Raw genomic sequence first — 11,867 nt, 5'->3', positions numbered from 1 at the left:
CTGTTTGGTAGGGAATTACAGGATTTGACCCAGCGACAATGAAGGAACGGCGATATATTTCCAAGTCGGGATGGTGTGTGACTTGGAGGGGAACGTGCAGGTGGTGTTGTTCCCATGTGCCTGCTGCTCTTGTCCTTCTAGGTGGTAGAGGTCGCGGGTTTGGGAGGTGCTGTCGAAGAAGCCTTGGCGAGTTGCTGCAGTGCATCCTGTGGATGGTGCACACTGCAGCCACAGTGCGCCGGTGGTGGAGGGAGTGAATGTTTAGGGTGGTGGATGGGATGCCAATCAAGCGGGCTGCTTTGTCCTGGATGGTGTCGAGCTTCTTGACTGTTGTTGGAGCTGCACTCATCCAGGTGAGTGAAGAGTATTCCATCACACTCCTGACTTGTAGATGGTGGAAAGAATTTGGGGAGTGAGGAGATGAGTCACTTGCCGCAGAATACCCAGCCTGTGATCTGCTCTTGTAGCCACAGTGTTTAAGTGGCTGGTCCAGTTAAGTTTCTGGTCAATGGTGACCCCCAGGATGTTGATGGTGGGGGATCTGGCGATGATAATGCCGTTGAATGTCAAGGGGAGGTGGTTGGAGATGGTCATTGCCTGGCACTCGTCTGGCGTGAATGTTACTTGCCACTTATCAGCCCAATCCTGGATGTTGTCCAGGTCTTGTTGCATGCGAGCACGGACTGCTTCATTATCTGAGGGGTTGCGAATGGAACTGAACACTGTGCAATCATCAGCGAACATCCCCATTTCTGACCCTATGATGGAGGGAAGGTCATTGATGAAGCAGCTGAAGATGGTTGGGCCTAGGACACTGCCCTGAGGAACTCCTGCAGCAATGTCCTGGGGCTCAGATGATTGGCCTCCAACAACCACTGTCATCTTCCTTTGTGCTAGGTATGACTCCAGCCACTGGAGAGATTTACCCCTGATTCCCATTGACTTCAATTTTACTCGGGCTCCTTGGTGCCACACTCGGTCAAATGCTGCCTTGATGTCAAGGGCAGTCACTCTCACCTCACCTCTGGAATTCAGCTCTTTTGTCCATGTTTGGACCAAGGCCGTAATGAGGTCTGGAGCCAAGTGGTCCTGGCGGAACCCAAACTGAGCATCGGTGAGCAGGTTATTGGTGAGTAAGTGCCGCTTGATAGCACTGTCGACGACACCCTCCATCACTTTGCTGATGATTGAGAGTAGCCTGATTGGGCGGTAATTAGCTGGATTGGATTTGTCCTGCTTTTTGTGGACAAGAAATACCTGGGCAATTTTCCACATTGTCGGGCAGATGCCAGTGTTGTAGCTGTACTGGAACAGTTTGGCTAGAGGCGCGGCTAGTTCTGGAGCATAAGTTTTCAGCACTACAGCCGGGATGTTGTCGGGGCCCATAGCCTTTTCTGTATCCAGTGCACTCAGCCGTTTCTTGATATCACGTGGAGTGAATCGAATTGGCTGAAGACTGGCTTCTGTGATGGTGGGGATTTCGGGAGGAGGCCGAGATGGATCATCCACTCGGCAGTTCTGGCTGAAGATGGTTGCAAACGCTTCAGCCTTGTCTTTTGCACTCATTTGCTGGACTCCACCATCATTGAGGATGGGGATGGTTACAGAGCCTCCTCCTCCCTTTCGTTGTTTAATTGTCCACCACCATTCATGACTGGATGTGGCAGGACTGCTGTGGTCATTCCTACCAATACTGTCATGGACAGATGCATCTGCGACAGGTAGATTGGTGAGGATGAGGTCAAGTAGGTTTTTCCCTCGTGTTGGTTCGCTCACCACCTGCTGCAAGCCCAGTCTGGCAGCTAGGTCCTTCAGGACTTGGCCAGCTCGTTCAGTAGTAGTGCTACCAAGCCACTCTTAGGTGATGGACATTGAAGTTCCCCACCCAGAGTACATTCTGTGCCCTTGCTACCCTCAGTGCTTCCTCCAAGTGGTGCTCAACATGGAGGAGGACTGATTCATCATCTGAGGGAGGGCAGTCGGTGGTCATCAGCAGGAGATTTCCTTGCCCATCTTTGATCTGATGCCATGAGATTTCATGGGGTCTGGAGTCAATGTTGAGGGCTCCCAGGGCCACTCCCTCCTGACTGTATATCACTGTACCGCCACCTCTAGTGGGTCTGTCCTGCCGGTGGGACAGGACATACCCAGGGATGGTGATGGAAGAGTCTGGGACATTGGCTGAAAGGTATGATTCTGTGAGTATGGCTATGTCAGGCTGTTGCTTGACTCGTCTGTGGGACAGCTCTCCCAATTTTGGCACAACTCCACAGATGTTAGAGAGGAGGACTTTGCAGGATCGACTGGACTTGGTTTGCCTTTGTCATGTCCGGTGCCTAGTAGTCGTCCGGCTTTATTCTTATTGCGACTTTCTGTTGCGAGACTGTACAACTGAGTGGCTTGTTAGGTCATTTTAGAGGGCAATTAAGAATCGACCACATTGCTGTGGGTTTGGAGTCACATGTAGGCCAGAGCGGGTAAGAACGGCAGGTTTCCTTCCCTAAAGGGCATTAGTGATCCAGATGGGTTTTTACGACAATCCAGTAGTTTCATGGCCACCGTTACTGATACTAGTTTTTTTAGTCCAGATTTTATTTCATTAATTGAATTTAAATTCCCCAGCTGCCGTGGCAGGATTTGAATTCATGACTCCGGATTATTAGTCTGGGCCACTGGATTATTAGTCCAGTAACATAACCACTATGCTACCGTACCCGTTTGCGTTCTGCATTTGCTGTTCTGAATTCTGCGTTTGCGATTCTGAGTTCAGTGTTTATGTTTTGTGCTCTGCGTTTCCTGGTCTGTGTTCTGCATATGCTGTTCTGCGTTTGCTGTGTTCTGTGTTAGTGTTCTATTCTGCATTTGCTGTTCTCCATTTCGTGTTTGTGTGTTGCGTTTGCTATTCTGCGTTTGGTGTTCTGTTCTGCATTTGCTGTTATGCGTTTTGTGTTTGTGTTCTGCTTTCTGTGTTTGCTGTTTTGCATTGTGCATTTACTGTTCTGAGTTCTGTGTTTATGTTTTGCATTTGTTGTTCTGCGTTCTGCATTTGCTGCTCTGCATTCTGCATTTGCGGTTGTGAGTTCTGTGTTTGTGTTCTGCGTTCTGTGTTTGCTGTTCTGTGTTTGGTGTTCTATTCTGCATTTGCTGTTCTCCATTTCGTGTTTGTGTTCTGCATTCTGCGTTCACTGTTCTGCATTTGCTGTTCTGTTCTGCATTTGCTGTTCTGCATTTTGTATTTGTGTTCTGCTTTATGTGCTTGCAGTTCTGCGTTTGCTGTTCTGCATTTGCTGTGTTGCGTTCTGCATTTGCTGTTCTGCGTTTGCTGTTCTGCATTCTACGTTTGCTGTTCTGAGTTCTGTGTTTGTGTTTTCTGTTCTACGTTTGCTGTTCTGTGTTTGCTGTTCTGTGTTTGCTGTTCTGACTTCTGTGTTTGTGTTTTGTGTTCTGCGTTTGTTGTTCTGTGTTCTTTGTGTGCTGTTCTGCGTTTGCTGTTCTCCATTTTGTGTTTGCTGTTCTGCGTTTACTGTTCTACTTTTGCTGCTCTGCATTTGCTGTTCTGCGTTTGCTATTCTGTTCTGTATTTGCTGTTCTGCGTTTGCTGTTCTGCATTCTGCCTTTGCTGTTTTACATTTGATGTTCTGAGTTCTGTGTTTATGTTTTGTGTTCTGCGTTTGCTGTTTTGCATTTGCTGTTCTGCATTCTTTGTTTGTGTTCTGCTTTCTGTGTTTGCTGTTCTGCGTTTGCTGTTCTACATTTGCTATTATGTGTTCTGTGTTTGTGTTTTGTGTTCTGCTTTTGCTGCTCTGCGTTCTGCGTTTGCTGCCCTGGGTTTGCTGTTCTGTGTTCTGTGTTTGCTGTACTGTGTTTGCTGTTCTGCGTTTGCTGTTCTGCGTTTGCTGTTCTGCGTTTTGTGTACGTGTTCTGCATTTGCTGTTCTGTGTTTGCTGTTCTGTGTTTGCTGTTCTGCGTTTGCTGTTCTGCGTTTGCTGTTCTGCGTTTGCTGTTCTGCGTTTGCTGTTCTGCGTTTGCTGTTCTGTTCTGCATTTGCTGTTGTGCGTTTTGTGATTGAGTTCTGCTTTCTGCGTTTGCTGTTCTGCGTTTTGTGTTTGTGTTTGTGTTAGTTGTTCTGCATTTGCTGTTCTGCATTCTGCGTTTGCTGTTCTGAGTTGGCTATTCTGAGTTCTGTGTTTTTGTTCTGTGTTCTGCCTTTGCTATTCTACGTCCTGCATCCGCTGTTCTGCATTTGCTGTTCTGAGTTCCGTGTTTGTGTTTTGTGTTCTGCGTTTGTGTTATCCATTTGCTGTTCTTTGTTCTGTGCGTGCTGTTAACTATTTGCTGTTCTGTGTTCTGTGTTTGTGTTCTGCATTTGCTGTTCTGCATAGTTTTGGCCAAGTAATTCCAACTGACATGCAGAAACCGTGCATGGCATCTTCCCTCAAGGCATGAAATTCCTTGACTTGTTTGGACATAGATTCCCAGTTATAAATACAGCAGCGCAGAACTTTGCCCCATGTACATTACAGGCTGCTTCCAAAGACATGACTGTAATAAAATGGGATATTAGAATATGAATGCCATTGCCAGCTCACTTAAGTAATGACCAAGATTGTGCTGTTGCTTATTCTCCCTGTAATGTGATGTGTGGATGACAGCAGCAAACAACACAACAGTTTAACCTCGGTGGTGGGAAACTTTTAGAAACGATAATACAGGACAGAATTAACAGTCATCTGGACAAGTGTGGATTGATTAGGGAAAGCCAGCACGGATTTGTTAAAGGCAAATCGTGTTTAACCAACTTGAGAGAGTTTTTTGATGAAGTAACAGAGAGGGTCGATGAGGACAATGCGGTTGATGTGGTGTATATGGACTTTCAAAAGGCATTTGATAAAATGCCGCATAATAGGCTTGTCATCAAGATTGAAGTCCATGGAATAAAGGGGGCAGTAGCGGCATGGATACAAAATTGGCTAAGTAACAGGAAGCAGAGAGTAGTGGTGAACGGTTGTTTCTCGGATTGGAGGGAGGTGTACAGTGGTGTTTCCCAGGGGTCAGTGCTGGGACCACTGCTTTTCTTGATATATACTGATGACTTGGACTTGGGTGTACAGGGCACAATTTCCAAATTTGCAGATGACACAAAACTTGGAAGTGTAGTGAACAGTGAGGAGGATAGTGATCGATTTCAAGAGGATGTAGACAGGATGGTGGAGTGGGCGGACATGTGGCAGATGAAATTTAACGCAGAAAAATGCGAAATAATACATTTTGGCAGGAAGAACGAGGAGAGGCAATATAAACTAGAGGGCACAATTCTAAAAGGGGTACAGGAACAGAGAGATCTGGGGGTATATGTGCACAAATCGTTGAAAGTGGCAGGGCAGGTTGAGAAAGCAGTTAAAAAAGCATACGGGATCCTGGGCTTTATAAATAGAGGCATAGAGTACAAAAGCAAGGAAGTCATGATGAATCTTTACAAAACACTGGTTTGCCCACAACTGGAGTATTGTGTCCAGTTCTGGGCACTGCACTTTAGGAAAGAAGTGAAGGCCTTGGAGAGGATGCAGAAAAGATTTACTAGAATGATTTCAAGGATGAGGTACTTTAATAATGTGGATAGACTGGAGAAGCTGGGGTTGTTCTCCATGGATCAGAGAAGGTTGAGAGCAGATTTGGTATTTAAAATCATGAACCATAGAACCATAGAAAATATACAGCACAGAAGGGGGCCATTCGGCCCATCGTGACCACGCCGGCTCGAAGAACAACCAGGTGTCCATTCTAATTCCACCTTCCAGCACCCGGTCTGCAGCCCTGCAGCTTACAGCACTTTAGGTGCGGGTCCAGGTACTTTTTTAAAGAGTTGAGGGTCCCTGCCTCTACCACCATTTCGGGCAGCAAATTCCATACACCCACCACCCTCTGGGTAAAGAAGTTTTTCCTCATGTCCCTCTAATCCTTCCGCCAATCAGCTTAAATCTATGTCCTCTAGTTCTTGAACTCTCCGTGAGGGGAAACAGGTACTTCCTGTCTACTCTATCTGGGCCCCTCATAATTTTGTACACCTCAATCAAGTTTCCCCTCAGCCTCCTGCTCCAAGGAAAACAACCTCAGCCTATCCAATCTCTCCTCGTAGCTGCAATTTTCAAGCCCTGGTAACATTCTTGTAAATCTTCTCTGCAATCTCTCCAGAGCAATTACGTCCTTCCTGTAATGTGGTGACCAGAATTGTGCACAATACTCCAGCTGTGACCTTACCAGTGTTTTATACAGTTCCATCATTACATCCCTGCTTTTGTATTCTATACCTCGGCTAATAACGGAGAGCATTCCGTATGCCTTCTTCACAACCTTATCTACCTGTACTGCCACCTTCAGGGACCTGTGCACATGCACTCCAAGGTCTCTCATTTCCTCTATCCCTCTCAATATATTCCCGTTTACTTCGTATTCCCTTTTACTGTTTGCTCTCCCGAAGTGCATTACCTCACACTTCTCCGGGTTGAACTCCATTTGCCACTTTTCCGCCCATTCTACCAGCCCATTGGTATCATCTTGGAGTCTACAGCTATCCTTTTCACTATTGACTGCACGGCCAATTTTTGTGTCATCTGCAAATTTACCAATCATGCCCCCTGCATTCAAGTCCAAATCATTAATATATACCACAAACAGCAAGGGACCCAACACTGAGCCCTGTGGCACACCACTGGAAACAGATTTCCATTCGCCAAGACATCCATCGACTTTTACCCTTTGTTTCCTGTAACTGAGACAATTTTGGATCCAATTTGCCACATTTCCCTGTATCCCATGGGCTTTTACCTTTCTGACCAGTCTGCCATGTGGGACCTTGTCAAATGCCTCACTAAAATCCATGTAGACAACATCCACTGCACTACCCTCATCAATCCTCCTCGTCACTTCCTCAAAGAATTCAATCAGATTTGTAAGGCATGACCTTCCCTGAACAAATCCATGCTGTCTATCCCTGATTAAACCATGCCTTTCCAAGTGACAGTTTATCCTATCTCTCAATATTGATTCTAATAGTTTGCCCACCACCGAGGAAAGACTGACCGGCCTATAATTGTTTGGCCTTTCCCTCGTACCTTTTTTAAACAATGGTACTATGTTTGCAGTCTTCCAGTCCTCTGGGACCTCCCCTGTATCTAGTGAGGATTGGAAAATGATCCTCAGAACATCCGCTATTTCCTCCCTGGCTTCCTTCAATCGCCCAGGAAACAATCCATCCGGCCCTGGTGACTTATCAACTTTTAAGGATTCCAGTCCCTCTTGTACTTCCTCTCTCGTTATGTTTACCTTATCCAATATTTCACACATCTCCTCTTTAACTCTTACGTCCGGATCATCCCTTTCCTTTGTGAATACGGAGACAAAATATTAATTTAAAACCCTACCCACATCCTCTGCTTCTACAATAAAGTTACCCTTATCATCCCTGATAGGTCCCACCTTTTCCTTAGTTATCCTCTTGTTCTTAATGTACTGATAAAACATCTTTGGGTTTTCTTTAATCTTACTAGCTGATATTTTTTCATGCCTTCTCTTTGCTTTCCTTATTTCCTTTTTACGTCATCCCTGTACTTTCTATACTCCTCTAGGCTTTCTGCAGTATTTCATTTTCTGTGACAGTCATAAGCTTTCTTTTTCTGCTTTATCTTGCCCGTATACTTCTAGACAACCAGGGGGCTCTAAATTTGGCAGTGCCATCCTTTTTCTTTGAGGGGACGTGTCTGCATTGCACCCATTGAATTTCACTTTTTAGTGCCTCCCACTGGCTTGCCACTGATTTCTCCTCAAGTCGTTGTGCAAATCACCTCTTAGTTCTGCAAAATTTGCCTTCCCCCAATTTAAAAAGTTTACTCCTGATTTAACTCTGTCCTTTTCCATAATATTGTTAAAACTAACTGAATTGCGGTCACTCACTGTCACTTCACCCACTTGCCCATCTTCATTTCCCAGGACTAAATCTAGAATTGCATCCCCTCTTGTTGGGCTTGTCACGTACTGGCTAAAAAGTTCTCCTGGACACCGATCAAGAATTTTGTGCCCTGTGTCCCCCTCACACTGTTTGACACCCAGTTGATGTTAGGGTAGTTGAAGTCCCCTACTATTATTGCCCTCTTATTTTTGCACTCAGAAATTTGCCTACATATTTGTTGTTCTATCTCCCTTTCGCTATTCGGGGGTCTATAGTACACTCGTAGTAGTGTGAGTGCCCCTTTTTTATTTCTTAGCTCAACCCATATGGCCTCGATTGATGATCCATTTAGCATATCATCCCTTCTCACAACTGTCTAGACAGAATAGATAGAGAGAAACTGTTCCCATTGGCAGACGGATCAAGAACCAGAGGACATAGATTTATGGTGATTGGCAAAAGACCCAAAGGTGACACGAGGAAAAACTTTTTTTACACAGCAAATGGTTGTGATCTGGAATGCACTGCCAGGGTGGGTGGTGGAGGCAGATTCAATCGTGGCTTTTAAAAGGGAACTGGATAAGTACTTGAAAGTAAAAAATTTGCAGAGCTTTGGGGATAGGGCAAGGAAGTGGGACGAGCTGGATTGCTCTTGCATGGAGCCAGCATGGACTTGATGGGCCGAATGGCTTCCTTCCATGCTGTAACCTTTCTATGATACTATAATTTTAACTGTGCAGCTCTACGTGCTAGAAGTATTCGGATGGAAAGTTGGAATCACAGGAAGCGATTGCTGAAAAAATGTATCAGACGAAATAATTATAATGGGTGTGATCAAAAATATTTGTTATTGTGACATTGCTGTTGTAACATAAGAATTCGCTTATTGGGAGTGGTACCTAAAGCATTCCAGCCTAGCTGAGCAGGTGTGTTCCGGGGAGAGAACTGGCTGAACTCTGCACAGGGTTCATTGTATCAAGCGTTTTTATTATTAAACATTTACTGGTAATAATTCTTGCTTGTACTTTCCAACATTACATGTAGGCTTTATGATACTGTGACGATTACGATGTGGCATGTAAACACAGAGCTCCTTAAGCCTTCTCCTACCTGAGTGCGCAGAATTCTCTCTTGCCAGCTTTCTACCCTGCTGTCCCGAAGATACTGATTCCTACGGGAGTATGATTCTGCGGGTGCTGATGTCCAAGTGACCAGTGTTCATGTGTAAGTCCAGACGGTGAGTGTCAAACTGGCTGTTTGACTGTGAGGGACAAACACAGTTGAACTCATTCCTGTTTTCACCCGGTGCCACTGTGCATGTACTTCCAGCAGGAATCACTGAGTCACAAATAGAAGCGGGAACTCAAGTACATTTTCCTCTCACTAACCCAGGGACACTGAGGCCAATTGTAGCATCTTGGCTGCGACCTTGACTTGAAAACATTTGGAAGTGAGCAGTCACAACTGTAAAGAGTACAGCATCAGAGGTTCTTGTTATATGTATTGCGGTGTACATGTTGAACTTTCCGTTTCCCCCTTTTAAAATTTCCTTTTCCCGTCTATGGGTCTCCAGAGCTGGATGTGCGGCCTCAGTTAAAATCATGGCAGAGATATTGGGGGTAATTTTGACATTGTGCAATAGTGTAAAATCAGCAATCGCGTAACACCAGCCCATTATACATCTCCCTACCCCAGATTACATCTCTCCCCATTATACCTCTCTCCCTATCATACATCTCTCCCCATTATACATCTCTCCCTATCATACTTCTCTCCCCGTTAGACATCACCCTCCATTATACATCTCTCTCCGTTATACATCTCTCCCCGTTATACATCTCTCCCCGTTATACATCTCCCCCCGTTATACGTCTCCCCCCGTTATACGTCTGCCCCCGTTATACATCTCCCTCCGTTATACATCTCCCCCCGTTATACATCTCCCCCCGTTATACATCTCCCCCGTTATACATCTCCCTCCGTTATACATCTCCCCCCGTTATACATCTCCCCCCATTATACATCTCCCCCGTTATACATCTCTCCCCGTTATACATCTCCCCCCGTTATACATCCCCCCCCGTTATACATCCCCCCCCGTTATACATCTCCCCCCGTTATACATCTCCCCCGTTATACATCTCCCCCGTTATACATCTCCCCCGTGATACATCTCCCTCCGTTATACCTCTCTCCCCGTTATACATCTCCCCCCGTTATACATCTCCCCCCGTTATACATCTCCCCCGTTATACATCTCCCTCCGTTATACCTCTCTCCCCGTTATACATCCCCCCCCGTTATACATCTCCCCCCGTTCTACATCTCTCCCCGTTATACATCTCCCCCGTTATACATCTCCCCCCGTTATACATCTCCCCCGTTATACATCTCCCCCCGTTATACATCTCCCCCCGTTATACATCTCCCCCCGTTATACATCTCCCCCCGTTATACATCTCCCTCCGTTATACCTCTCTCCCCGTTATACATCTCCCCCCGTTATACATCTCCCTCCGTTATACCTCTCTCCCCGTTATACATCCCCCCCGTTATACCTCTCCCCCCGTTCTACATCTCTCCCCGTTATACGTCTCTCCCCGTTATACATCTCCCCCGTTATACATCTCCCCCCGTTATACATCTCCCCCCGTTATACATCTCCCTCCATTATACATCTCCCTCCATTATACATCTCCCCCCGTTATACATCTCCCCCCGTTATACATCTCCCCCATTATACATCTCCCTCCATTATACATCTCCCTCCATTATACATCTCCCCCCGTTATACCTCTCTCCCCGTTATACATCTCCCTCCATTATACATCTCCCCCCGTTATACATCTCCCCCCGTTATACATCTCTCTCCCCGTTATACATCTCCCCCCGTTCTACATCTCCCCCCGTTATACATCTCCCCCCGTGAAACATCTCCCCCCGTTATACATCTCCCCCCGTTATACATCTCCCCCCGTTATACATCTCCCCCCGTTATACATCTCCCCCCGTTATACATCTCTCCCCGTTATACATCTCCCCCCGTTATACATCTCCCCCCGTTATACATCTCCCCCCGTTATACCTCTCCCCCCGTTATACCTCTCTCCCCCGTTATACATCTCCCCCCGTTATACCTCTCTCCCCCGTTATACATCTCCCCCCGTTATACATCTCCCCCCGTTATACATCTCCCCCCGTTATACATCTCCCCCCGTTATACATCTCCCCCCGTTATACCTCTCCCCCCGTTATACCTCTCTCCCCGTTATACATCTCCCCCCGTTATACATCTCCCCCCGTTATACATCTCCCCCCGTTATACATCTCCCCCGTTATACATCTCCCCCCGTTATACATCTCCCCCGTTATACATCTCCCCCCGTTATACATCTCCCCCCGTTATACATCTCCCCCCGTTATACATCTCTCCCCGTTATACGTCTCCCCCGTTATACGTCTCTCCCCGTTATACGTCTCTCCCCGTTATACATCTCCCCCGTTATACATCTCTCCCCGTTATACCTCTCCCCCGTTATACCTCTCCCCCCGTTATACATCTCCCCCCGTTATACCTCTCTCCCCGTTATACATCTCTCCCCGTTATACATCTCTCCCCGTTATACATCTCCCCCCGTTATACATCTCTCCCCGTTATACATCTCCCCCCGTTATACATCTCTCCCCGTTATACATCTCCCCCCGTTATACCTCTCTCCCCGTTATACATCTCTCCCCGTTATACATCTCCCCCCGTTATACATCTCTCCCCGTTATACATCTCTCCCCGTTATACATCTCCCCCCGTTATACATCTCCCCCCGTTATACCTCTCTCCCCGTTATACATCTCTCCCCGTTATACATCTCCCCCCGTTATACATTTCCCCCCGTTATACATCTCTCCCCGTTATACATCTCCC

Source organism: Heptranchias perlo, chromosome 20 (assembly GCF_035084215.1).
Source record: "Heptranchias perlo isolate sHepPer1 chromosome 20, sHepPer1.hap1, whole genome shotgun sequence".
In the NCBI taxonomy this organism is placed as follows: domain Eukaryota; kingdom Metazoa; phylum Chordata; class Chondrichthyes; order Hexanchiformes; family Hexanchidae; genus Heptranchias; species Heptranchias perlo.
This window is presented reverse-complemented; position numbering follows the sequence as displayed.